The sequence below is a fragment of the Pleurodeles waltl genome, chromosome 7 (assembly GCF_031143425.1).
Source record: "Pleurodeles waltl isolate 20211129_DDA chromosome 7, aPleWal1.hap1.20221129, whole genome shotgun sequence".
Lineage (NCBI taxonomy): Eukaryota > Metazoa > Chordata > Amphibia > Caudata > Salamandridae > Pleurodeles > Pleurodeles waltl.
In genome coordinates, this window is record NC_090446.1 from 126,202,999 (window position 1) to 126,230,318 (window position 27,320).

General features: G+C 41.8%; 1 protein-coding gene across 3 annotated transcripts in view; it reads right to left on the reverse strand.

Moving 5' to 3' along the window:
- RTEL1 (regulator of telomere elongation helicase 1) overlaps window positions 1-16,062 on the reverse strand; it is a 224,484-nt gene extending 208,422 nt beyond the window's left edge. For all 3 annotated transcript variants that reach the window (XR_011205455.1, XM_069243277.1, XM_069243278.1), the window contains exon 1: window positions 15,987-16,062. The gene's annotated coding sequence lies outside the window, so the exon portion shown is untranslated. The remainder of the gene's footprint in view (window positions 1-15,986) is intronic.
- Between the last annotated feature and the right edge of the window lie 11,258 nt (window positions 16,063-27,320).

Genomic DNA, 27,320 nt, shown 5'->3' on the forward strand with positions numbered 1-27,320 from the left:
TGGGAGCGTATCGTGAAGGGTCTTCCTAAAGCAACACGAAATGCCAGATTCAAACTCATAAATTTTTATGTGCTCCACCAAGCATACTTGACACCCGCAAGTATTAACAAATACTTTGGGGAGGTGACCGAGTGTTGCCCCCGATGCGGCTCGATGGGGGCTGAATTCATGTTCTGGGACTGTCCCAACCTGGACCAATACTGGACAGAGGTGCTCGTAACCCTGATGCGACTTATAGAAAGAGAAATACCCTGTACTATGGGTCATTGCCTCTTTAACTGATTTCTGCACTCTGTTAAGAATAAAGTCTCCGACAGATTTCAGGACCTGGCCCTCTCACTGGCTAGGCGAGAGATCGCGGCATCTTGGAAAAACCCAGGAGGACCCAGAACGTCCCAATGGAAAAATTAGTTGTCTAAGTGGGCAAGTAGCGATGGGACTATTCTTTACCGAGAAACCAAGCGAGGAATCAGATCTCTAGAAGTTGCTGACGGATGGGAGATTCTACTTGTGACCCTTAAAGCCGAACCCCAGATTTGATCACCCCCCTTGGGGTTCACATTTCACCTAAGATTTCTGTCCTTAAATTGTCATGCTATGCACAGCTCCACAAAGAGACCTTTAGCACACCACAGAGCTCACTAAGGGAGGGAATAGGGGTGGGACAAGGGGGGGAAGTTAATGCTTAGTATTAAGTTAGAATTATATTGTGCGTGAACATTTGATTCGATATTCACAAAGGCCGCATAACTCGCCTGTCAGTTGTAATTGTGAGGGATAATGAATAATTTTCGATTGTCTGTTTACAAATGAAAACTCAAAATCACAATAAAATATGGTTTAAAAATTGTGGTAGGCTCTAGAATTGAGCATATAGTAATATTAGTGGTGTTGAAACTGAAATTTCCTAAAAAGCAAGGCATACTCTACTAAAAGAAAGACGGGATGGCTTTTAGGAGGCCTGGAAATAATGGGCAGGACTCTTTGTCTTCATGAACGCCATAACTCAGGTATTTTGCAAAAACTGCAGAGGGAAAAAAAACTTTGCACATCATTACCCAAGAACGTGCCAGTACACCCTACTTGTGTAGCAAACACTTACTAGACAATGCCATAAAACAATTACATCACAGAGTGCTGTGTTTACAAAGAGACACAATGCAATACCACATTCACACGATGTACACTAGTGTATATGCTCATGCAGCATTGCATTGTTTCATTTTGGCACTATATTGTGCGCTTGGCACATATTACCTGTTACTCTTTCTAACAAGCTAGTACTGTGTGCACCACAGTACCCCTTCTCTGACTGTTGATTGTGAACGAGGACGGTTGTACAGTCATGTCATAGCTAAAACAAGGATCCAATGACAATTCAATGCATGCAAGAAAACTGATATGACAATTACAATATCTCTTCTTCGATTACCTCTGTTCAACCTCAATAATGAATCTTATGACTTGGTACAAAAAAGCTCACTTATTTATGCAATCATAACATGTGTCAGCTGTGAATGTACACAATAATCAAATGTTTCAAAACCATTTGGAGGATGAAAAGTTCTTCTGCAATACAATGAATGCAGTTGGTACAAGAATCCAACTTGGAAGTTGTTTTACAAGATGTAGGAACTACAAACATAAATGTAATATCATTGAAACTATTGTAATCGGGTATTTCTTTTGTTCATTCATTAATCTTTATTCAGATTAATTAAAAATCCATAAAAGCATGAAAACAAACAACATTATTCATAAGATTAAATCAATGGTATAAGGTTTCCATAAAGTGAAAATAAGAACAAAGTGTAATTTGACGGTATATATTAGTGATGTAGCACCTTATCTAAAGCAGATATGCAAAAACGCTCACATTGTGATGTTTCATAAGAGTCCACATACCGTAAAATAAACCAGTAGGAACAATAAAACACAAATCAGTCATAAAATTAATCTAAAAGGCAGTTAAAATGTTATACACAACTGAAGTGAGATCTTATTTTTAACATACATACTCAATAGATTAATTATTATTATTCCCGGGGTTAATCTTTCTCATTGCACAATCTTTCGAAATGACTTAGGGCCAGATGTAGCAAGCAGTTTTGCCCATTCTGTGTCTATGGGAAAATGTTTTCGTACATATGGCCCTTAGTACCTTCTGCTTTCTGATTACAGACTTAATATAAGTAGGAATTACACAGCTGGTACAAGCATCTTCCAATTTGAATACAAATTTAAAATTCTCCTGGTAATGGATCAACCTCTGTGATGAAAAAATAATGGACGCTGTACTCATTGTCTGTATTTGTACAGAGTACACAACAACATGAGGTGAATGGTTGATTGGCTGGCCTTTTCATCACATGGACACTTGGGTAGGTGTCCTGACCAGGCCTCTGATTTAGGGAACGCAACCATATAGTGAACCACCTGGAAGCATAGCCTAATCAAATAAAATCTATCCTGCGTTTTGGTTACATTAATCAGGTAGGCTTGTGTCCCTTGTTTCCACAGTCCTCGGCAATATCTATTCACACATATCTTAGACCTATCACTTAGCTCTCTAATGGCCTCTTTCTTCGTCATAAAGACTGCCCTCATTTATTTTTGCTATATTGCAAGATACTCGCAGGGGACTGGATACTTAAATGATTGTCAAAATCCTGAAATAGACTACTTACATACCGCATCCAAAGGATTTTCCCATAGTAGTTGTGTCCCAGACAGTCCCCTATAATATCACTAGTAAACTTTGTACCCTTCTTGACCCAAATGCTCCACTATTTAATTAAGGTACTGAGATGGACTGAGTCTTCAATATTCACAACATCCAATTCTTTGTGGGTAATATAAGTTGGCACTGAGTGCAGGACTGCCAAGAGCCTACATAGGAACGAGTTCTCCTGTGAGTGGGCTGATCTGCTATTAGCCACACCCCATACCGGGACTCCATACAATGCTATTGGCAGACATTTACTTTTATATGTTTTCACCTTTTCTCTAATGGGTTTTGAGCAAGGTATGTGGGCAAGTCTAAAAACCGCATCACAGGCTCTTATGAACTTAAGATTTGCTGATTTAACATGTGGCCCCGAGGAGCCCTCTTATGAAAATAATATCCCCAGATAACTAAAGGTGCTCACTTGTTCAAAGCTTCCATCCTGACACAAAATGGCTTCTACCCAACTCCCACCCCCTCCAAAAACCATAGTTTATATTTTACTTAGGCTCAGCTTTAAATCTTTGCCCTCCATGTAAGACACAAAATTGGCTAGCAGAAGTTGAAGGCCATTTGCCGTCTTTGACAACAACACAGCATCATTTGTGTATAATAAAATGGGAGTAACTCTAGTCCCAGCTTTAGGTGCATAAAGCACTCTGGAGGGATGCGCCCACCCTATTAATATACAGAGAGAACAAGAATGGAGATAGAACACAGCCCTGCCTGATTCTTCTTGTCACACTGAATGTATTCATGCAATCCTTATTCTTCTCAAAGTGTACTGTAGCTGAAATGGAATCTGTACAGCTATGAAAGGTGGCATGCAATATATTCTGGTGCATCCACGTCCTTTAAGGTCTGCCAGAATTTGGTGTGGTTTACTAGATTAAAGACACTACTCAAAGCTGCAAACCAGAGATGAATGCACCCCTTTTGTGCCATGGTACACTTACTAATTATTAAGTACAGGTTGCTCCACTGCTCTACCGTGCCAATATCTTTTCTAAAGCCATATTGTGAATCTGTTAAGATATGGCCATCCTAGGCATTTCTTTTGTTCAAATAAAGTGAACCAAACCTACAACACCTAGAATGGATTATGTTCTTGGATATATATACTCAAGCCTAGGCCATCCATTTCTCTGTGACATGGGTTCATTTGGCAGTCCACTCTATAGCACTAATTTTAATGACTTGGATGGAAAAAGGACAGTAGAACCTTTGGGCCTATGACCAGGAGCTTAAAGGGAGTTCTCTGCATCAAGGATTCAAACTACTGAGATGCTGTGTTATTATAAATGTACATACAGACATCAAATATTTCAAACAGAACACCATCTCTCCAAATCGCATTTGAGTGGAAAGTTTTACAGTACATTTTCCTGAAAGGGACCCTACCATATATTGTGAAAGAGGGCATACGGGGATGAACACGATGCACATAAGGCAACAATACTGTTCTTGAGGAAACAAGCTTCAGAACTTGGTATGTCAGTACTAAAACTAGTGCTAAAATCAATCTACTTTGTTTGATCTGGTGCTAAAGCATAGGAGCCAAGTGACCTCTTATAATGCAAGACACTGGCAAGTCCTAACTGTTATTTGGCAACAGAACGTTACATTCTAGGATTTCTAACTTCATTTTTCATCACTTGCTCCTCGAACTGCAGGTGAGACTATATGGAGATATTGGATTAAAATAATCTAGGTATGTCTATCAGTGTAGGCGGTACTGCAGATCGGGACTTCAGCACATAAGCTGAATGCCCTAGAGATCTTTGCTGCGGCTGCTACAGATCATGATTCAGGTGCATCAGTAACTATAATAGTCCAAAGATGGGTGTGTTGCATGACAACCCAATAGCAGAACAGTACAATTTAGTAACCATCAAAAGTAAGGTACACCATGGAGTCTAACTGCTCAACCGCCACCTGTAATATGGGTAAAACAAAAAAAGTCAGAACAACTACCGTAAATACAGGAAAGCATAAGATTGGTGTTAACACTTACCATTTAGGATCTAATTTGGTGTTCGATACAGAAAGCAACACACGAAGAAGGAAGAAAGGTGTGATTAGACACAGGCAGCAAGTCATGAGGAAAGATTAGATACATTTGTGGTCACACTGATGAATTAGTATGGAGTTGGGTGCAGGACTGATCTGGTATGAAGTGGTTTTCAAAATCTGTGCTGAACTAGCAGGTGGCAGAAGACTAAGTAGCAAATACAGAGGACCAACCATGAAAGCAGTGACCATCATGGGTCAGAAAGATCAATGTTGTATCCCACCACAGCAGCAGCTAAGGTGGGCATATGTCTCCTACTTACATGGACTGTCCCATGTGAATTCACCATACAGTCTGTTGCTGATATTTTAACGGATACCTCTTCATACTTGCCACACCTACAAAATTAGGCTACTTCTTTTTCACTAACAATACTACATACAGATTTCAGACAGCAATCCTACTGCTCTTCACAAGATGTAGGTGGGGCTCAGCAATTCCTGCTGCCCAGAAGCTAAACAAAACAAAGACAATACTCAGAGCAGGGAGCTGGGTGTAATTTCAAAACGATTCCTTTGTCTTACACAGTAAGGAAAATGAAACTAAAAGTGTCTTAATCTGCAGTACACATAGGGACAGGAGGTCGGTGAATAAAGTTTTTTTTTTTTGCATAAAATGACCCTGAACACCAGACAGCACCTTCATCTCTCACCAAACCATATCAAGGTCCTCCCTGCTGCTATCCGGACTAGGCACTGCACGTCCCGTCTTTTGTGGATGCCTCCTGCACCCTAAAATGCTCACAACCATGTTTTATGAAATTATTTCTGTGGGACTTTGAAAACAGTGAAACACTTAAGAGCACAGAAAAGTGGGAACAGTTGAAAAGATTCAGTAGAGAATGTTTTATATGATGTGGTAGGGAAAGTCCAAGAAGCAGGGCAGGCAATGGTGAAAGGGGACTCATTGCAGTCAGGGTGAGAGAGGGGAGACCAATAGTGAACACCTGAAATATTATCTAAGGTATCTGCCCCCGGACTTCAATAATTCTCACTCCATTTTTCTTCATGCCCATCCCAACACCAACCATGATTTTGAATTCATATACCTACAGAGGGCCTTCACTTGCATGCCTGAGTGCATCAATTCCCCCCCCTCATATATGCTCCAACACGGCTATTTGCTGTAACTTCCACCAGGCAAAAGTCAGCATGCCCATCACCACCACCTGCCCTTCAAAAGGCATTCAATGCCCCCACATGGTTCTAGTTCATAGCCTTTCCCAGAGTGAGCATACTACATTCCAAGTATGCCCCACACTTAGCTGCTTCCTAAACCTTTCTTCACTGGATTCTCTCTCCGGCTCTCTCCTCTCCAAGCCATATCACCCCCCAAGATGACAAACTATCATCCCTACATACCTTCTGTCAATCAATCAGTCAACTTGTAGAGAGCGGCTTGTCACCCTTGAGGTTATCCTGGCCCTGGTAGGGTCCAGGTTTTAGTCGAACATCAGGGGGAAGTTGTTCCTAGCTGTTCCAGGCTTTGGCTGCGAGGTAGGATAAGAAGCGTCTTTCTGCTCTGCCATGCTACATGCGGAGTGTATGGGCCAGTGCAATGTAGTCAGAGAGTAGATATCTGGAGAGTTTGTGGAATCTCAAGCAGTGGTTGATGTAGGAGGGTCCAGAATCGTGGTTGGCCTTGAACCCGTGGGCGAGGAGCTTGAATTGGCAACTCTTCTGAACCTGGAGCCAGTAGAGTTTTTTGAGGTGGGGCGTGATGTGGGTGAAACAAGGGAGATTCAGGATGATTATTACTGCATCAAGGACCTGTGCTCACCAGTGTCGTCCCAAACAATTGTTATGCCCCCACATGGCTCTCCAGGTACCAGCTCTTCTCCAGAGTTAGCATACTCCACTCGTCCCATCGCTGGCATACCCCACAATAGCTGTGTGCTCACTATATTTTCTTCATACCCAGAACACCTTTAATGTACAATCTCGGTCCCTGTACCAAGTACTTCACTCCCAAAGGCCTAGCATGCCCTAGATGACTCCTTGACTTCAATTCCTAACCAAACCTAGTTACGTTTCCCTCTTTGGCTACTCTGCCTGAGATGAAGGAGAAGGCATCTTGAGGAATGGAATATAAGCATAGCTGCCAAGTTTTCAATTTGCTTGTGTGTGACATTTCCATGTATCCAGTGTTCCGTGTGACACATCACGGCAGTATTTGATGCTTTGAGTGACAATTTTTTGTGAGAAAAAACAAAGCGGATAGGTTGATTTAAAGAGGAAAATGTCTGAAATGCACCCTTTTGTACATTGCAATATCTGTCAATGACCTTAACACCAAAACAGTGCTCATGGAGTGTCTATGCAATTTCACTGCTGTAGTTCATTGAATGCAAAGGCTCATGGCTAAAACAAACAAAAAAAGCCAGGTCTGTCCGAAAATGTCAGTTACAGAAGACATGACAACTTGGAAACTACAGCATGGACTTACCACTTCTTCATGATGAGTGATGGGGGTTGGTATTTGCAATGATGTATGAACATAGACTAGATAATGTTTCCCATCCTCAGGGAGAAAAATATCAAAATGTAATTTAACTAACCAGAGTATAAAGGCATCAGTGAAGACAAATGTAGCAAACTAGCAGCCAATACCATTTGCCGGACTCATGTTTACAGACAGAGCGATGAGGCCAGGGAAGGAAACACCTAATGCATCGTACTGGTACAGATGCAGCTACTGTTTTAAAATTAACTGCGCCCAGGTAGAGATATTAGTAGCACCCCACCTCATACTGGGTCCAGATCACACTCTCACTGTTGAACCACAATTCTGCTGCAGCACCGTACCGCATATCAGTGCTAGTTTCAAGATTATGCGTGATAACAGGATTTTAGTGCAGTGACGCTGACACCAGCACTAAGATGCATTACAGTAACCCACAATGCTGGTTTTGTCACTTTTCCCAGCGAAAAATACTGGCCATCTGTTCATGTTTTAAGGTTTTACAAATGACTGAACATGATTCTCCAGTTGAACTTTATATGAAGGTGTCTATATTCATTTTTAACAATGCCATTCTGTCTTTGTTTACTTTAATTATCCGTTGAGGTTCATTAGGCCAGCTGAGGAACCTACTTAATGTGTTTAAAGTATGCACTAATAACGGAAAATAACTGCCTTTAGGGGATTTTTCACATGTTTGTACTGTACCGTTAGGGACATTGAAATACCATTGTTCATCCTGGTATAAAACTGGCCATGAGGTAGCCCTACACAGTGTGCAGTGCTGGGCAAGGTGATTAGTTTGTACCCCAGCTGTAGTGAAATATGTGTTTTTGACCACTGACTTTGTGGTGCACTACTCTGCACCTGGATTAGTTGTCCAGTGTTCACCAGTTGCAGATTACACTTTGTATTCAGTTTAGCTGCCTATTGACTTTATCGTAGCGTTAGACACTGCCATGTTAAAGGCTGACCGTATTTTTTTTCCACATTGTAAACCGTGCTTGTTTTCGTATTCTCTCTCACCGAAGAGCTAGGACATATTATGGAGGAGGTAAGCAGTCAGCACAATAAGAATGTACCAGACTGATGTTTTCAGTGCAAGTAGGGAACGCTTTGGCCTCGAGAGAGAGACAATTTGGGAGACTGGCCATTTCCAACCTGTTTCTTTCAATTCTGACCTACATTAGCCAGCATGTTTGAATATTTCGTTTTTACGAGAGGGTTTTTTCCAGAAAGCCCTTCTCCGGTTCTTTAAGATATAAAAAAGGTGGCCCTGCTCAGCAGCGGTGGTATTTCCGAGACTTCGGTCAGGATTGGACGTCAAATGCCTGACATTTGATCCGTGAGGGTGGATATCTCTTTCAAGGCAGTTGAACGGGGTCATCTTCTTGCTGGCATGAGAAAGATGAAGAGCTTGGCAGGCCCTATGGTGATGAATTGTTACTTCATTCTTTGCTTTGCATTATCATAACTACATATATTTGCTGTGTACATTGCAGTTGAGAATCATTTTGGTGTATTTTCCCTCCACTGCTGTGACTATTTTTAAACGTGTGCTCTCAATCTACTAAACTCCTTTTTTAGGAACCTCGTGGTGAACTAATAATAAATGTCTTCTTTGAACTGAGAAGTGCATTCCAGAGATTTTTGTCAGCTTGGTAATTAGTGAAAGCAAAACACCAACAGGGGAATGCGTCACTCTTAGAGATCTGTACCTACTAGCAAGTCACCTTTTTATAGGAATGTCTCTAATCCTGCCCCGCTTTTAGGAGTATTGTCGTGAGGTTATTTTAGCTATTACACAGGCATGTTATTTTAGCCTGGGCCTGCAGCTTTTGCCCTTTCAATCTGAGACAGGCATTTTCATCTTATATTATTTCAGCAAAAACCTTCTTTAAGTGGAGATGTTTTTATTATTTTATCAGCTTGTCCTTTCGCACAGAATTCTGTTATTCTTTTCTCTGCACATCATTTCCATTCTGTGCTTCATTCAAGGCTGAATGTGGTAAGTTACGAGTTATTGCTGGCACAAAGGATACATCATGTCCCAATCTCTCATACACAGAAATATATGTTTTGTCACGTCAGGGCAGGTTTCTCAGGACACCAGATGTCTTATTATAAAACACATCCATGCCCCCTACACGATGAAGGGGAATTACAACCAGTTGCCATCGTACACTGCACTTCACCTTTGCAGTTTCTGCTAAGAACGGATGCAGTCTTCTCCTTCCATGAGGGAGAATTTGCAGTATAACAACAGACCTCTTCTTTACCTACAATCACCGGGATGGGGTTCCACCGGGAGGCCTGAAGGGCAGATTAGGGCTTACACTGCCATGCTCTTGTACAGATGTTTAGTGGCACAGGTAAGGATTGCAAAATCATTGTTGTGGCAGTGTAAAAGGACTTTTTCTATGTTTCATTTTCCTTGTCTCTGCCTTGCTTTTATGATGTTTTATAATCCTTATAATCACAATACATGCCTTTTTACATAGAATGCAGTTGATTCAATAAACCTTATTGAACCTAGTCCTGGTTCTGTTTTGCCTTTGTATGTGTGAGACATATGTGACTGGGAGAAAGGGGTAAGATCTGTTCCACCACGATTTCCCTGAGAAATCCAGATGTCTTGCTAAGGGCTGCCACAAATCACCTTTTACTCTTGGGTACTTGTGAGGTGCTGCTAACTAGCCGGAAAGGTTAGGCGGACAGCTGTCACACGGTGCAGGATCAGACTCAGTCCCCCACGCTCGCTAGTGCTACCACCCAAACCCAGCAGTCTCATTACTATAACAAGAGTCTTTGCGACAGGGCGCCAAACGTTAGTTAGGCACTAAATAACATATCTCCCAAGTATCTCGGTCTCACTACACGCTAAAGACACCCTAATTACCTTATACGAAGACGTCCGTGGTAACTGGGATATCCTACTCAACTAAGTTAGGCAGCACCTATTTTGACTGTAGGTTGTTCAAGCTTGAACCTTTAAAAGGATGAAATCCTCAGTCGGTGTCCCTATCTCTGAACTATACAATATTGAAATATGGTGGAACCCCAATGGGTTCTAATTGCAGCAAACATGAGGCTCCCCTCACAAATCATTTATTAAATAATAGCCTCGCGGAGAAGCACTTACATTTGTAGTTGAGGCAAATCCAGCATATAGAACTGAATTTTTTTATTCTTAGGTCACCTTTCCAGCAGTGGATGGGAACACAGATGCATTTTGCCACTACACTCCTGCTATCGCACCTGCACAATACAGAGCATATACATATTTAGAAATATCTCTATCTTATCAAGAACACGTAAATTGGCTTCATGGTTCCCTAACCCACACTGCACAAAATGTCAGACTAGGTCCTTTGAGTTATGAAGGCCCTACATAGCCACGGCTAGCCACATATACACCACAACCAAGTGCTAATACCATAGCGGTAGTGCACCGCCTATATAATGATTTAGTACAAGTATATAGATGCTTAATACAATTTGTAGTGTAAACAATAAATACTGCCCTAGCAAGGGTTACTTCAGCGCAACCACATATGGTTACGGCAGGCATTAATCCTGCAACAGTGCATTTGATCATGGCAAAGTAACCACCAGACGTGAAGAAATTAAGTTTTGGGTAGCACAAAAAAATAACCACTTTGGAAGCAGTGTTTCCCCATACGGGACCCCAAGATAGACAGAATTCTCACGATGTGCTTGCCGTCTGGAATGGTTCCCTCAGTGGACAAATGCGTCACATGGGGTGCAGTGTTGGCTGCACTCTATACTACTGCATAAGGTACACCGACACTTGTGAATCTTCCAGGAGTGTTAAAACAAATTCAAGATTAATATGAGGCTGTCCCGGCCCTAGACTTGGGGATGCAATTATTGGGCAACTTTGTCACAGTATCCTCAATAATATTAAGTAACCTTAAGGGGGAAGCAGTAGCTCTAGCAGTCCGCATGCAGCTCCGGGATATTCCTGTACAGCAGTGGTTCCCAAACTTTTTTGATCCCCGGCTCCTTTGACCTATTGGCCGTGTTGGCCACGGCTCCCCGTTACGTTACTTTTTTTGGCGGGTGGGGGAACGTAATCCCAGCCTGTACCTGTACCTACACTATTTACCGTTTGTCTTCTTTATTCTCTCCTTCACGTTGCTGAAAACCATTTATTGGAAACAATTTTTTTTACAGGGATATTATTAATGGTACTTTGGCGCCCTCCGCTGGTCAGAATAATTAATGCAGGGTGTTTTTTTCCAATACCACGAGGAAAAGCTACCGATTCAAAGCACCTCCGAGTGGTTTCCAGACTGTGTGCGGCGCCCCTGGCTAGTTTTGACGGCGCACCAGGGAGCCGCGGCGCACAGTTTGGGAACCACTGCTGTACAGGATCAGGACCCAAAGACCTATTCTAGTATAGGTCGGAACAGTTTGGGAGCCAGACTGAGTAAACACCAACTACAAGGTAAATCCAGTACGGATTCAGCCAAGCGAGCAACGGAGGGTTCTAAGAAACGTTGGAATAAGCAAAAACAAAATAAAGATAATGTAAAACAACGAGGAGAATCTCCATGTGAGGAGACCTTTGAGAAATGATACAACTTAAGAAACAGAGATAGTTTGAAAACTGCTGATAGATATCAATATACTGATACACGCGCCTATCTCGTTCCTTTCAGGACTCGCCGGATAAACGAAGTGAGAGAGGTGGGCGTTCTGATCAATGAAACAAATATGTGAAACCAAGAAAAGACTCCCAATGCTCAGCTGAAACTTCCATGAAAAAGGAAGAGAAACCTCCCCAACAAAAACAACAATTTGAAAACAAAAAGGTGACAGCTATTTTGGCCCGAAATGCCACGCATGTTGAGAACTTTAATGAAGAACAGGAAGTGGGCACTGACTCTGCTAGACAGTGCAGCAGAGGTCACAATAGTTTGCCAGAATCCTCAAGGGCTTCTGGAACGACCACATAGAAGTCGAAACTGCTGACACAAGCGTCGTCCCCCCCCCCCGACAGAGTTTACAAATTGAAATTGCAACTCAAAGGAGACATTAGGTGCACAATTAAAAATGGGAAAAATTGACACCATGCTATGATATCATATTGGCAGACACGGACTGGCCACCAGAATTTTCCAGCAATCTTCTATTTGGGGAAGAAGTTATCATGCTTTTTTTTCACCTCTCATTCCTAGGGAATTAGAGGGAGCTTAGGCAGTAGATTGGGCATTGGCACACGCCCCTGCGACGTATCGCAACCATGTGGGGTGGGACAGAAACTCTCCATATGACATAATACCCATGTTAGATCACAACCATAGCCTCAACCTCAATATCCCATTAAACATGAGGCTAAAGCACCAGTGAGAGAAATACTCACACAGCTTGAGTACCAGGGTGTAATTGAGCACTGCATCTCACCATTGAAGAACCCCTTGCCTCCTGAAGCTAAACCGGATCATTCTTATAGAATAGTCTTGGATTACAGACACTTAAATAGTCAGACACGCACATTTGATATGCAAAATGCACATAGCACAGCAGCAATTAACAATTTAGTGTTCAAAAATTCAAAATGACCCCGGATATAACCAACTGGTTTTCCTTCAAATACAGTGCCTGAAAGCAGGGATTTAACAGCATTTTGGGGGTCATTCTAACCCTGGCGGTCGGCGACCGCCAGGGCTAAAATGACAGAAGCACCGCCAACAGGCTGGCGGTGCTTCAAAACCGGGTCCGGCGGTTTCCCACAGGATTAACCCCGGTTGGGCGAATCCTCCATGGCGGATGGGGATTCCGACCCCCTTCCCGCCAGCCTGTTTCTGGCGGTTTTTACCGCCAGGAACAGGATGGCGGGAACGGGTGTCGTGGGGCCCCCTAACAGGGCCCCAGCAGGATTTTCACTGCCTGCATAGCAGACAGTGAAAATCGCGACGGGTGACACCTGCAACACCGCCGGCTCCATTCGGAGCTGGCTTCAGTATTGCAGGCCCTTTCCCGCTGGGCCGGCGGGTGCTCCCTTGGCGGGCGCCCGCCGGCCCAGCGGGAAAGTCTGAATGGCCTCCGCGGTCTTTTGACCGCGGAGCGGCCAATTGGCAGTTCCTGCTTGGCGGGCGGCGCCTGCCGCCCGCCAATGTAGGAATGACCCCCTTAGTGCTTTAGGCTCACAGAGAAAATTTTGTAGGCTCCCACGGGGGTATAAGATCAGTCATGGACTGTTTTCAGCACGTGTAACATCGATTCTAAATGAGACTGACCCCGAGGCGTTGTCCTACCTCACAGATTATGATATCTTCGAACATTTAAGACAGGTATCCCACATTGTTTTGGGATTTGCTGAAACAGGCTACAAATTCAATTTCAACAAAAATAAAATTGCCTTTCTCAGTGTCCCGTTTTTAGGATACGAGTTGTCTGATGAAGGATAGAGCCTGGCATCCCACTTTCTAGAAAAATGTGCAAAATTACAACGACAAAATACCATTAAAAAGCTGCAATCATTATTGGGCTTTTTCAACTTTGGCAGAACTTACATTCCAGACTATTCACAACGCATTAAACCACTGTATGATTTAATCCGCCCCTACTTTCCAAGCAAACATTGTACAGTCAAACACACATATTCTAAGAGCACTGCAGGAGGACAAGCATTAAGCAAAACACTTACACACAAGTGATAAAAAAACAAATTTGGTCATCGGAGTAATTGCTGGTGCATCGGATTCACCTAAGTAACATCCAATGAAGATGATACCCAGCCTACAGCATATAAATCACACCTGTACTCCCCAGTTGAACTACACTTTGTACTCACAGAAAAGATTCTGATTGCTGTTCAGATGGCTGTCATAAAAGAGAGACTTTTGGCTCAGGGGAAGCACAATATTGTTGCAACCCCCATACCAGCCCTCAAAGCTGTTACAAAAGCGAGCGTTTCAAACGCTAAAGCACTATATCCACATTGGATCCAATGAACAACGTCTCTGACTGCCACTGATGTAGATTATGTTTTTGACCCAAAACTTCAGACTTAAGAATTCCTTCAATATGAGCTTGAATACCCAGTACCAACAAATATCTTGCCTCCTGATCAATACAAAACATACATTTATACTGGTGGTTCAGCACAACTGGCGGTAGGTACAAAACAACAGTACTCTGCAGGCTGTGCGGTTGTGAGTTGTATCATGAAGGATAGCAAATTCCTTTCTCAGAACACTTACATGCAGATGCAAGGGGACTGCACTGCACAATTGGCAGAGCTCAGGGCTTTGGTATTGGCACTGGAACATCCGGATCCGGAACAGGTAACACTGTTTTACACTACTGCTTCTAATCCTTTAATGAATATCTGCATTACTGGGACCCGAATGGGTTCGGAGATTCAAAAGGGTTCACTGTCAGACACAGTCTACTGTGGGGGAAAGTAGCAGATCTGAAAGAGATGCTACCCAATGCACATATAGTTCATACAATGGGTCATCAATGTGTAGAGCTACACATTGTGGGCAGTACCTTAGCTGATGAAGCAGCCAAATCAGCAGTAGCTATGGCTTCTGTTGCTGTATTTACTCGTTCCAGAACAAAGTTTAATTATGAAACACTGGCTGCTGTGAAAGCCTCAAAAGTAAACAAACACAAATGATTGACGGAATACGGAACCAATCAAGCATTCACCCCCAGTCACAGATCTGGGTTTAATACATCAATTCTTTTGCTCACCATGCCACCCCAGGATGATGGATAAAACCCAGATCTGTAATTGGGGTGAACGTTTGATTTGTTCTGCATTCCGTCCATCATCTGTTGTTTTTGCAGTTGTTTTTGTTGTGAAACCCTCAGCAGACAGGAAGCCCTTACAAAAGGCAAAGGCGTGTCCACCTGTCTGGCTATTTCCAAGAGGTATATGTTCCTCTGTCTCTCAGAGAGCAAAGGGAATGCATTGAGGCTGTCCCAGTCTGCAGGCTACCTCCCAGGAACCGCTGGACAAAAGTCTTGCCGAAGGCACGGGGTTACCTTGATGTAAACCCAGTCTGCTCCCTGCGACGCTCCTGCCTCCTTGTCGCCCTATCTCCCTAAAGACACCTTCAAGTGGATCAAAACTTGGATTCTTCACTCATTTAGATGATGGACTACACCTTTTTTCGGCTAATCTATAGCATACAAATATTGCAGAGCAATCCTACTGCTTTGGTGGGGGAGGGGCAGATTAAGCGTGTTACATATGTGCTACCAGTACTTTATCTTGGCAGGTGCTGAGTACTTGCACTTCTTCAACTGAAAAGGGAGAGTACCAGCACTTCTGTGTTCGTTCAAGACTTAATGGGCACTTCTAATGTGCAAACAGGTATTTTTAGACAGTCGAGTACCTTCACTTTTACATTCCCATTTAAAGCAATGGGTGATACACCCGATTCGTGTTGGATATGCCTGGAGTCTAAAACGAAAAAGTTATTGCTTTGTTTAAATTTTGTTTTCAATTTATTCAAATTGCCCCCTCCCCGTCCCCCTTCAATAAAATTAATAGAGGAAACTGTTCCTCCCACTTTATTTTTCAAAATCTCGCGCTTTCCCTCTTCTAAATGTGACAGCAAAGAACTGCCATTAAGATTGATGTCCTGTGATCTCATTGTCAGTCCAAAAGCATGCGATGTCATTTTCATTAGTTTCATTATATCACTAATTAATTATATTGCTATAAAATATTAAGAAAAGTCATACCTCTTTGTGATCACTGTGTTGAAAACTATACCATTTGGCCGTAATTTTAACACTTCCGGGTTCACGTAACACCCAATCGCACAACTAAACATATTTTGGGAAGGTTTGGAAGCAAGAATTACTGTTAATCTGTAAAACCATGCATGATTGGATCATGTTATGTGCTGCAGCCAATCGTTGTACGCCGTACATAATTCCGAAATGCTGATTGGCTATTGAGTCGGCTCTTGTCGCGATCTAAGCAGTTGGGTGCCGCCCAGTTGGAGTTGAGCAGAGGTTGGCGGGAATCGGCTGGTGGACTGGTGGCAGAGTGTCTCGCCACCGGTTAGCCTGCGTAAACTAGGTTGCTGGCGGCTGCTGTTTTGGAGAGGAAGGGGACGCGAAGCAGAGATAACCGCGGGTGGTTGGAGTGATATATGGTTGCACCCATTCACGGAGCCTCTTATGTGTCCTTTCTGGTCATGGCTGTCCCTTTCGCTGTGCACGTTTCCGGGGCCCATGCTGGACCTCTGTCGGTCTTGAGGGGCGCGGCAAATTGAGTGCAAGTACTTTAAGGCAGTGTGCTAACCGTATTGTTAGCATTTACTGTTAGTGGCCTGGATGTGCCTTTTGAGGTGACAATGCCAGAAAATTCCTAGGCAGCTAATGTTAGATAGGGAAAATTTCCTGTAGGGCGGCAGTGCAACAAGAGTTTCCATGTGAGAAATGCAAACTGCATTGTCAGTTAATTTTATTGCCTGCTATGCCGCAGCACCCTCTGTTCTCTCTCTTTGCCGTTTAGGCTTAGCAGTGGTGGACAGTAATCTTGGACATTTCCGTTGGTTAAGCCAGACTTCTAAACGGGCTCTTAGAAGAAGGGACCGCACCCACTCGATGGCTGTAAAAATGGGCTAAATCGTGCATTTGAAAGTTTCATTTTCGCATAAAGTTTGCTAAAAAGCAATAGATTGTGAAAGTGCACTCATGAAACAGTCCATTACTTTCGTGGGGGGCCCAGAAAGCTTGGCCCTTCTTTCGAGTTTATTTTATTTTAAATCTGCTGTGGTTTCACCGTATATGTCAGAAATTGCCTCCAGTATTCCAGGGCCAGAACTTTGAATTGGGTGTCACCGTATCAAGAATTACTTATAGAATACTAGAGCCAGCATTTTGACGTGTACCCCAATAAGCAATGGGTCCTGCTTTCATGTCAAGAAATGAAGCCAATATATCAGGACCAAATTTTGCCACTGATGCCACTCCTTGATCATCATGTGTCAAACTATCTCCAGTATGCAAGGTCTGCCTTTTGCCATGGATGCATTGTAGACAGTGCTTAATTTGTAAATAACAACGTGCCGGTGCCCAAAGCCCTTTTCTTATTTACTTGGCTGCTGCAAGTAAATGTGCGAGCACAGAATACTGAGGCAGCGTAATCTGGAAGCCATCTCGGGCCTCTTTAATCCATTTACAGCCACTCTCTGCCCCTTCAGCTCACACTTGAAGCTCTCTGCTTTCTCCCATTGTGACGCTTTTTTGTTTTTCTCTTCCTCCGTCTTTCCCAAATGTGCCTTTTGCTTGCAGTAAATGCTTGAGGTAGAAAAATAAACGCCGGCCCTCAAAAATAAGTGTCGGTGCTCCGCACCGGAAACAACAGGCACAAATTAAGCACTGACCTTAGGTAACGTCCCCCCCCCCCCCAAAATGGCTTGTGTGACCTCTCTACAAGCCAAGAGTTTCTTCCAGCATGCTGGGGCAAAACTTGTCACTCACACGTAAAACACAGTGATACTCCCGTTTTCTAGTTCACTTCTGTTAAGCGGCTGCTCTTGCTATGAATGTTATTGAGCCTTTGTGAAAATATTTCCTCTGTACACCATGGACAAGTCAAAACATGGCATTGGCAATTCTTGTTTTTATGCATGATGTGGCTGAAGTTGAGCACTTCAGAAAAAAAGGTCAACAAGGTTTCTATTTGGTTGCACATGTTGCAGCAGCAATATTGTAAATTAACTCAATCACTTAAACAAATAAATAAAACTTATCATTCAAGTGATCTTTTGTCCTGCATGACTTCTTTATACTCTTTGCCTTTTATCCAGCAACACTTTGCGACTTTCGATTCTTACTTAGAATGTTAACAAATAAAGTCCCAGAATGCATGACCGTGCCTCATAAGGCAGGCCTGGCTTGGGAGTCTTAATCAACAATGAGCAATGACATCTTAATAAAATATTTAAGCCCAGTAATAAATGGGTGGGACATGGCATTTCATATTCTGATGTCCGTGCTAATAGGTAAAGCATCTGTGAGACAACAGGGCTTTCTTAAAACTACCACCACAATTGCAGTACTCTGTTAGATATTCACCTCATAGCCTTCCTTTGACCCCGCCCTCCTCAAAACCCTTCTTTTGGCATGCTTTGTAGCAGATGCAACTGCACATATCTGAAATCATGCAAGAAAAGCCTGGTTGCTGGCACGTCTTTTCCCAAGCAGAGAACCAGTTCTTCAGTGCACATTCACTAGCTGCTTTGTGAAATATTGATGGCGTTTGAGCGCCAGAACCCTGCTGAAATATGTACGTGAATGATATAGCAGATATCAAGTAAAAATGTAATACTTCCTATAAAAACTAGGTTATTTCCTCAATGATTTTAGTAATAGTTTTAAAATATCATCCTTTTCCTACCAGTAGTCTCCTGGTGACACTGTCACATGCAAACCAAGAGATGTTAGTTTGTCGTGCACTGTGTGTAGGGCAAATATTTTCACTAATTGTGGAGCAACATGTATTATCTATTAAACCACGCACTTTAGTTTTTTTTTAATGTATATAACTTACACCTTGAACTGAATACTTTACATGAGTCTCAGATTTGGTGCTCAAAGTTAGATACAGTGAAGTAAGGATGATGTACATAAGGTCACTCAAATTGGTCAAGTTGGGAAGCTGGAATTTTAATCCAGTTTTCATGGTCTCGCTTTCCTTTACCACCAAAGGCTCATGATTTATGTTCAGTTATTTCACTTTCTAAATTAGTTTAGTATGTTCAATATATTAATTTATGACGTGTTAACTCACCATAAAGATATTTGGATAGTATTTTCTTTAACACCGTATAAAGGTAAGCATAACGGAAAGCAGAAAAGCATTATGTTCATTTCTCAGCCTTCCCCATACTTATTAAAACGTAAAGAAGGAGATGGCCAGCACCTCAGTGGCTGCAATTCAATTAGAAAGACAGAGGACCCTCGCATCCAACAGTCTTCTCCAACTACAGTGATTCAGGTCTTCACATGCGAATTGTAGACCAGCTACAGATGCACAGCTGAAAAGTACCTTTTTAGATTTCATCTGCTTAGGTATGATACGTTTAGTAACTGCTTTAGGGAGAGACAGGGCAGTGCATTGGATGCTTCATACGCCTCTTTTTGGTCTCAAGCTTACCTTCATTTGTTCTAGTTCAAGTGCGGTTGGTTTGATTCACACTTTACTGGTTTGTTGACTGCCCTCTGATTAAAGGTAGGCGAGCCAACAAATTAACAGGGAGAGCTGAAGGTCTGTCTTGGCTCTTAGAGCTGTTAAATGAGCCAAGCCATGAAAATGTTTGGTATGTAAATTAAGCAACAAACCTCTTAAAAAAAAAAGATGTATTTCTTTAACGTGGAAGATGTGACAATATGTCACATTATAGCACTATACTGAGAAGTACATATTAAAAGTGATAGTTTTTTTTTTTTTTTTTAAACATGAACTTGGAACCGTTCCTGCCACCATGTGAACCCTGTAGATGGCCCAGATTATTATAGAGCAATATTATAGTCTTTTCAATCAAACAATAGGTTTTTGTACAGCCGGTATTCTGAACTTCCATATTGGAAAGTGCTTTCATAAGTAAATATGAAGGAAAATGAGTTTTGGTGAAATAAACTATGTGCCTAAAATAACACAATTTAAATGGAGAAGCAGCGATTTATCCAAGTTTTATGGTTTCACTTTCTACAAATCAGCCATTAAATGGCTGTTTCTCCTTTTTATGTTAATGCTTTGTTTATGCCTCTGTGCATTTTTGTAGCCCAAACTCAGCTGTCTTTTCAAGAGCATCAGTTATATTATAGAAGTTCACATTCATGTGTTTTTATTCATGGGGAGATTAAGTGATTTGTCCAGAATCACAGGTTGTTGAGCTGACACAGAACCCGGTACCCCAGTTCCAAAGTCGGCAGTTGGGGCCATAACACCACATCCTGAGTAGAGGAGAGGGTGACAGGCAGAAGCCACATTAAAGCTCGGCTCATTGTGGGCTTGCAATACCATCAGGACCTTGAACTGAGTCAGAGCCATGAGTCAGGCTCGGGCCTGGCTCCAGCTTCTGTTGACTCGTCCACCTGTACCCCTGATGTGTCAGACATGTCAAACATTTGTAGCACGGCTAGATGCCCAGATTGCACTCTTCGTGACACCAATACAAAGGCTACATTTTGCACCGCATGCATACTCACTGAAGTTTTTTAATTTTGTTACTGTTCAGAAGTTGGTATGTCTTCTATACCAAATGGCATATTTGTAATCTTAATTTTGCATTCTTCTTAACAAAATTACATTTTCTTTTTTATGACAGAAAATAATTTCAGAGCCCTGACCAGCCGAATTTTATTTCTTGCCATTTCATGTAATTTTAGAATTGAAAATTAGATAAGCATGATAGTATTCAAGTGATAGTGAGTCTTGATAAACAAGACTGTTGTGAAGAGCACACATCATAAGACAGACTGAAGAAGTGTATTCATTGCATATGATTGACCAGCATTCATAGAAGTAAAAATGATTAAGGTAGATTGGAAAGGGGAAATAAGTGAATACAATGCTGAGAGAATGTTAAAACAATGCAAAACTCATAATTACAAGGGTTAGTGGATATCCAAATTAGTACCTGATCAACTACAAGGACCTCACAACTGGACCAATGCCCAGCTGGCACCCTATCATTTAGCTCCTCTGTAATTGCATTTCGGGTATTATAGCAGCTACAAAAATGTATCTTGTTTCATTTCTCCTAGGTAATAACTGGACTGTTAGTCATGTTTTGTAGACAACTTTCCTAGTGTTGCTGACCTGGGAATGTCCTGTTCTATTTTTGAAAGAAAAAGAACAGGATACCAAGACAATTCTTGCAAATACACTGTCTATTTGCTGTAGGACCCTGATATGTCCTATCAGACTTCTGTCTCTGGGTTTGTTGTAGATACAGTGCCGGCCTTAAATTGGATTTTAGTGTTGGATGTTGGAGGACAGTAGGGGCCTCATTGGGAATGTGGTGGTCCGAGGACCCCCACACTTGCGGTGATAGTCAGACCACCACACTCCAGGTGGTCTGACTGCCACATTACATCCCTGGCGGGCTGACCCGCCAGCAGACGGCCAGGACCATTGTTCATGACGTGCAGACGGCAGTGTGAGTTGTACTCAGTGCTACCATGCTGATTCCAACTCCGCTTTCCACCAGCCTTTCCTAGGCGGTCACCCGCCATGGAAAGGCTGGCAGAAAGCCAGGGGCCATAGCTTTGGCAGTGCAAGGGCCCTTTTGCCTAGCACCATCAGAATGCAAAGCAGACCAGGCGCATTCCGATGGTGCTGATGTGATATGGTATTGGCCTCAGCTCCCTTATGGGAGTCAAGGCCAATTCTGGAGCACTGCTCTCGCCGGTCAGCCTGACGGGAACGACGTAATACAGTATCCATGCTCGCCAGCCCGGCAGGAGCATTGTACTATGCTTAGCGGGCACACCCACTTCAGAACATTTTCTGGACCTGCATAGGATCAGAAGAGGAGTGGACCAGCTGCCTGTGACCTGAGATGGCTGGGTCCAAAATGAGGTGGCATGATGGGCAAAAAACAATGGTTTGCGATATGGCCAGTGTGATTGCCAGTGGCTGAGAATATTTCAAGCATTCCATCCATCACCTTGTTTTTTTTTTGTTTGCATTTGTAGCCCTCAATGTGCTGGTTATTCCCAGATGTGGGTGTCGTGCTCACTGTTTCACTGGAACCAAGCTGTACCTGGCTGAAGAGCCCTAACGTGTTCAAAACTGGTACTAGGTTGCTTGTATTCCAGTTTGGGGAGGACCAGACCTGGCAGTTCGGGCTGGACTGTTCCCATGAGGAGCAGGGTCAAGACTGATTTGCATATAGATGGTTCCAAACGGTGGTGGCATGGTGGGCAAAACACTGATTTGGAATGCAGCCCGAGCGATTGCCAATGGCTGAGATTAATTGAAGCATTCCATCCATCAACCTGTTGTTTTTGCATTTGCTGCCCTAAGTGTACTGGGTATGCCCAGAAGTAGGCCCCAGACTCACTGTGCTACTGAATTCAAGCTAGCATTGTTGAAGAAGGGTGATACCCCCAAAACCAGCCCCAGGATGCTTGTTTCCAGTCCAGGGAGGACCTGGCCTGACAGTGCAGGCTGGACTGTTCCCATGGGGAGCAGGGTTAAGACTGATTTGTATATGTCTGGGTCTATACTGGGGTGGCATGGTGGGGAAAAAAAACGATGGCTGGAGGTGCGGCCTGAGAAATTGCCAGTGGCTGAGATTAAGTCAATGAAGCACAAGAGCGAGCCAGATGTTCACGGAAGAAACACACATTCACGTGAAACTCACTTAAAAACAATATATAATCAAGCAGGAAATCCTGCTGCTGAATTAATCAGGGAACAATGCTTCAGAATATGTCAATGATATATTGAGAAACTAGTACTGTATTATGTCATAATTCAAGAACATACACTTTTATTATTCTAAATTACTGAGGCCTTCAATAGACTACTGAGCTACTCTGGAAGCTACCAGAAGGGATAGTTTTTAATCATAAGGGTCCAGCCTTGTTTGAAATATAACCACAAGACATGTCGATTGGATGAGATCAGTGTCTGCAGAAGTTACTAATATCGTTGTGTCTCCTGATTTAACGGACCTATGGAGAATGCAACTTACTTGCTGCCTGTTATGCCTACTGGCATGTAGGGCAGCAACAAAGTACCTCCACTTCTGTCTGTCTTGAGCACGTTTCTGTACAGTGTCTAAGCTGTAGTTCAGGGTCTTCATTTCTGTTTCCATAGTTAGTCTTCAGGTGTTCTTTGGCCTACCTCTCTTCTGTTTGCCTTCTGGGGTCCAGTGGAGATCTGATCTTGTGATGGAGTCTTGTTCTGATCTTTTTCGCATAATGATGGTGTCCGTGGCCTCATGCTTGCATCTGGTAAGCAGTTCTTGGTTGGAGATGGTTCATGACCGGAAATTACGCAGGAATCTTCCCCAATTACTGGTATGGAAGGCTGATGGTTTGGTTTTGTTGCTTTTTGTCATCCACCAGCATTCTGATCCATACAAGAAAGAATTTGAATAAAACATATCTGTGGAGAATGTGATGTCCCACGTCAAAGAAGGCACATTCTTGTCTTTGATACATAACAGCAGGTCAAGGCTGAATTTCTGGTTAACCTCTAGAGATCTGAGTAAGAACACACAATGTAGTACCCGGCGAACACACTTTCAGACGTTTTCACCTAATGTTATAGCCAATAAGTTACAATGTAACCATTGTGGTTCAAGATCACACTCATTTCAATTTAAAAATTGTCTGGCTAGAGGGAAAGAATGTTTTAAATGTAAAACAAATTGGCCATTTTGTTGTTGTACGCCAGAGTGCAAGCAAGAGGTTGTCTTATGTACTAGTATATAACATGGAAAATGTTGTGGCGGATAAGGCAAACTTAGAGAATGTTGTGCTTTGTGTGAAAGAATAAGGAATGAATCGAGATGACAACACTGATGAAATTAAAACTATTCAGGTAGTGTGTAATACCGTGGTAGTAAGTGATATTAATAATGAGCTATATATACTACAGTTGTGTGTAATCACCTTTGATGCAAAAGTCTGGAGGTAATGCCGGATTCGGGATTCCCATATACCATTATTTCAGACTCCCCCCTTTAACTAAAATTGGGAAATCAAAGCTTTGGAACCTAAAGATGTACAGGTTTATGGATCTGGAGGGAAGGAGATTAACATGTTAGGGTATTTTATATCCGAAATACGTTTCAAGCGCAAAACTATAATTGGTAAACTGTATGTTGCTGTTGATTGTTTACATGTTCTTACCTGGAGACGTCAAGGGAAATTCTACATCACCTTAAACTCCAATGCTAAAGTACAAGTGTGTGTGGCAGAAGAAATGGTGATGGTACAAAGTGTAAAATTGGGTGATAGTAAAGATTTAGAGAATATTCTGAGTAAGCATAAGAGTGTGTTCTGAAAAGAGCTTAGGAGAGGGAAGGGTTTTTCTCATCAAATTCAATTGAAGAAGAATGCATCACCAACTAAATACACACTAAGACATGTTTCATCATCAGTGAGACGTGTATTATCTGAAATGCTGAAAAATTATGTGAAGAAGCGGTAATCGAACCACTCCGTGCATCTGAATGGGTTTCTCTAATAGTTTTGGTGGGAACAAATGGAGAGCTCAGGATGTGTGTTGACCTGAGATCTGTCAACAAACAAATTGTTGTGGAGTGCCGCCCATTGCCCAAAGTTCAAGAACTTCTTACAAAGTTAGATGGGGCTAAATACTTTAACACCATTGATCCCAAGGCAGCATACCATCAGAGTGAATTAACAGAAGATTTCAGACATATCACAACGTTCATAACCCCTGAGGGAACATTCAGGTATATTAGAATGCCATTTGGACTGGCATCCGCCATCATCACTGTTTTAGAAGTTAATGAGTTGTCCTTTCGGGACTATTGATGAGGTGGTGGCATTCCAGGTTGACAGTTTGGTATTTTGTGAAACCACTAATAAACATTGTTGTGTGTAAAGGTCTAACCATTTTAGAAGACAGGGGAATGACAATTCGCCTGGAAAAGTGCAATGTTTTGCACAAGAGGTAGAATATTTAGGGCTTCAAATTAGTGAAACAGGCATTTCTCCCAAAAAGGATCTTCTTGACTCTATTAGAAGCATGATTAAACCTCAAAACAAAGATCAATTCAATACGTTTTTGGGTTTATGTGAATATTATTCAAGCTTTGTGTGCAATTTTGCAGACACAGTACTTCTGTTACAGCTGTTACTAAAGAAAGGAGCTAAATTTGAGTGGACAAATGAACATATGTCTGCCTTTAATTTGGTAAAGAATGCCATTACTGGATGCAAACCACTATTTCCCTTTTCACAAAATGCAGTTAATGTGGTCACTGTTGATGCCAGTGCCACTGGGTTGGGTGCAATGTTGAGCCAAATTAAGGCAGGGGTGGAAAGCACCATCGCTGTTGCATCTAGGCCACTTATATTAGCAGAAGCTAGATATTCAACAATAAAATGAGAGTTATTAGGATGCACATTGGCAGTAGAATACTTCAAGACATATTTGTGGGGTAAACCTTGTTAAATTGAAAACGTGTCATAAGCCTTTGGTATCTTTGCTATCTAAACATGACATGGGAAAAGTGTCTTCTAGATTAATTAGATTACATGCATGTATAATGTTACAGTGGTATATGTACCTGGAGTATAAAATGTATGAGCAGACTGCCTTTTCAGATTAACAGGTGAACCTCAGTCTATAAATAACTTATTTCCTCAGGAAGATTGTGTGGTAGCAAAAGATGTGGTACTTTCAGTTGGCCAAGTTGTATCTAAAGAAAAGTGAATGAGTGCTGCTCCTGAAGATGAAACTATAACATTTCTAAGAAAATATATTATAAAAGGGTAGCCATTGGAGAAACATTTTCCTAAAGATCTTAGAGTGTACTGGAAAGTTAGAGATGAGTTATCTCTTACTAATGATTTGATTTTCAAGGGTGAATTGTTTGTACCACCGGTAGGCATTAGGAAAAAAATGATTTCATTTCCTCATTTAGGCCAAACTAATACCATAAGGAAAGTGAGCAATTTGTTTTGGTGACCCTACATGGACAATGATATTGTTAACTTTGTAAAGCGTTGTTCCATATGCGTTAATTCGTTCAAAGTTCTTAAAACACAACACATAAATCAGATACAATCTTCTAAGCCTGAGAAACCATGGAAGAAACTTGACATTGGTTTTTTATGCCCAAATGAAGGTATCACAAGTGGGAAAGTTTATATGTTGGTTGTAATAGATTGCTTCTCAAAATAGGTGGAAGTGAAATGGGGTTCTCAAACTAATACTGAAGCTGTGATTTAATTTTTGCAAGGCATTTTCAGGAGAGACGGTTTTCCTGATTATATTGTGTCTGTCAATGGCACACAGTTTACTTCAAGTGCATTTACTAATTTTCTCAAAAATGCAGGTGTTCGTCACATAAGAACTGCGTTGTACTTACCAAATACAAATGGTTTTGTAGAAAGGTTCAACAGAACCCTTGTGGAAGGCATCCATTTGGTGTCAAAAAACATATAGCGAATCTCACAGTCATATCACTGTACTCCACATTGCACCCCTAAATTTCCAACTTTTATGTTGCTTAAAGGAAGGAAATCAAGCAAGGAGTTAAACCCTAATTGGTTATGTTCTAATGACGAAACGTGTGATTTGAAAAACCTTTGTAAAGTGGCAATAAATAATTCTGAAAACAAAGCAAAAATATACTGGTACTGCCTAAATGTTAACCAGAATCCATGCATATTGGTGACAATGTGGAAATCAAATTACCTTTGCATGTAAAAAAAGGATGCTCTAAGTTCTCTGGTGTGTCTAAAATAGTTAAGCTAGGTAAGACATCAGTTTTATTAAACAATGGGTCTTGGTGGAGTGTTTCCAGATTGGCTAAGGTGACTGCAACAACTCACAATGTTGATTTTAGTAGCAATGAGCCTGATTTGTTTTTAGAGAAACTATAAAGTTAAAGAACATTGAAGTGCCTGTGCAATCTTCCAAATTGTCAAATTGAGTACCAGATGTAGTAGTTAGAAAAAGAAAAAGCACTTTACCTAAAATATTTAAATATTTTGTAATGTATTAATGCAATGGAAATGTAGCCTGTATTTAATGCAATGGGAATGTAGCCTTTATTTTTGTTTTAATTTTTTTTTTTTTTTTTTTGTTATTTTTATAAGGGAGAAAGGTACGTATTAAGTAAAAATATAGAATTATTTAGTATTCTGTATTCAATAATGTTAGATTGTAGGTACAGCATTCAGACCAACTTGATGTATAAATTTGATGTTATTGGTCCTATTATGTTTATATTTGTTTCTCATTCTAAGTTGCTCGGAATGTTCTTGTGGTCAGTTGTACTACTTCTGCTGTATAGATGCTCCAATAAAACTTTGTCACTCTTCACTTTGGGTGGTTATTAC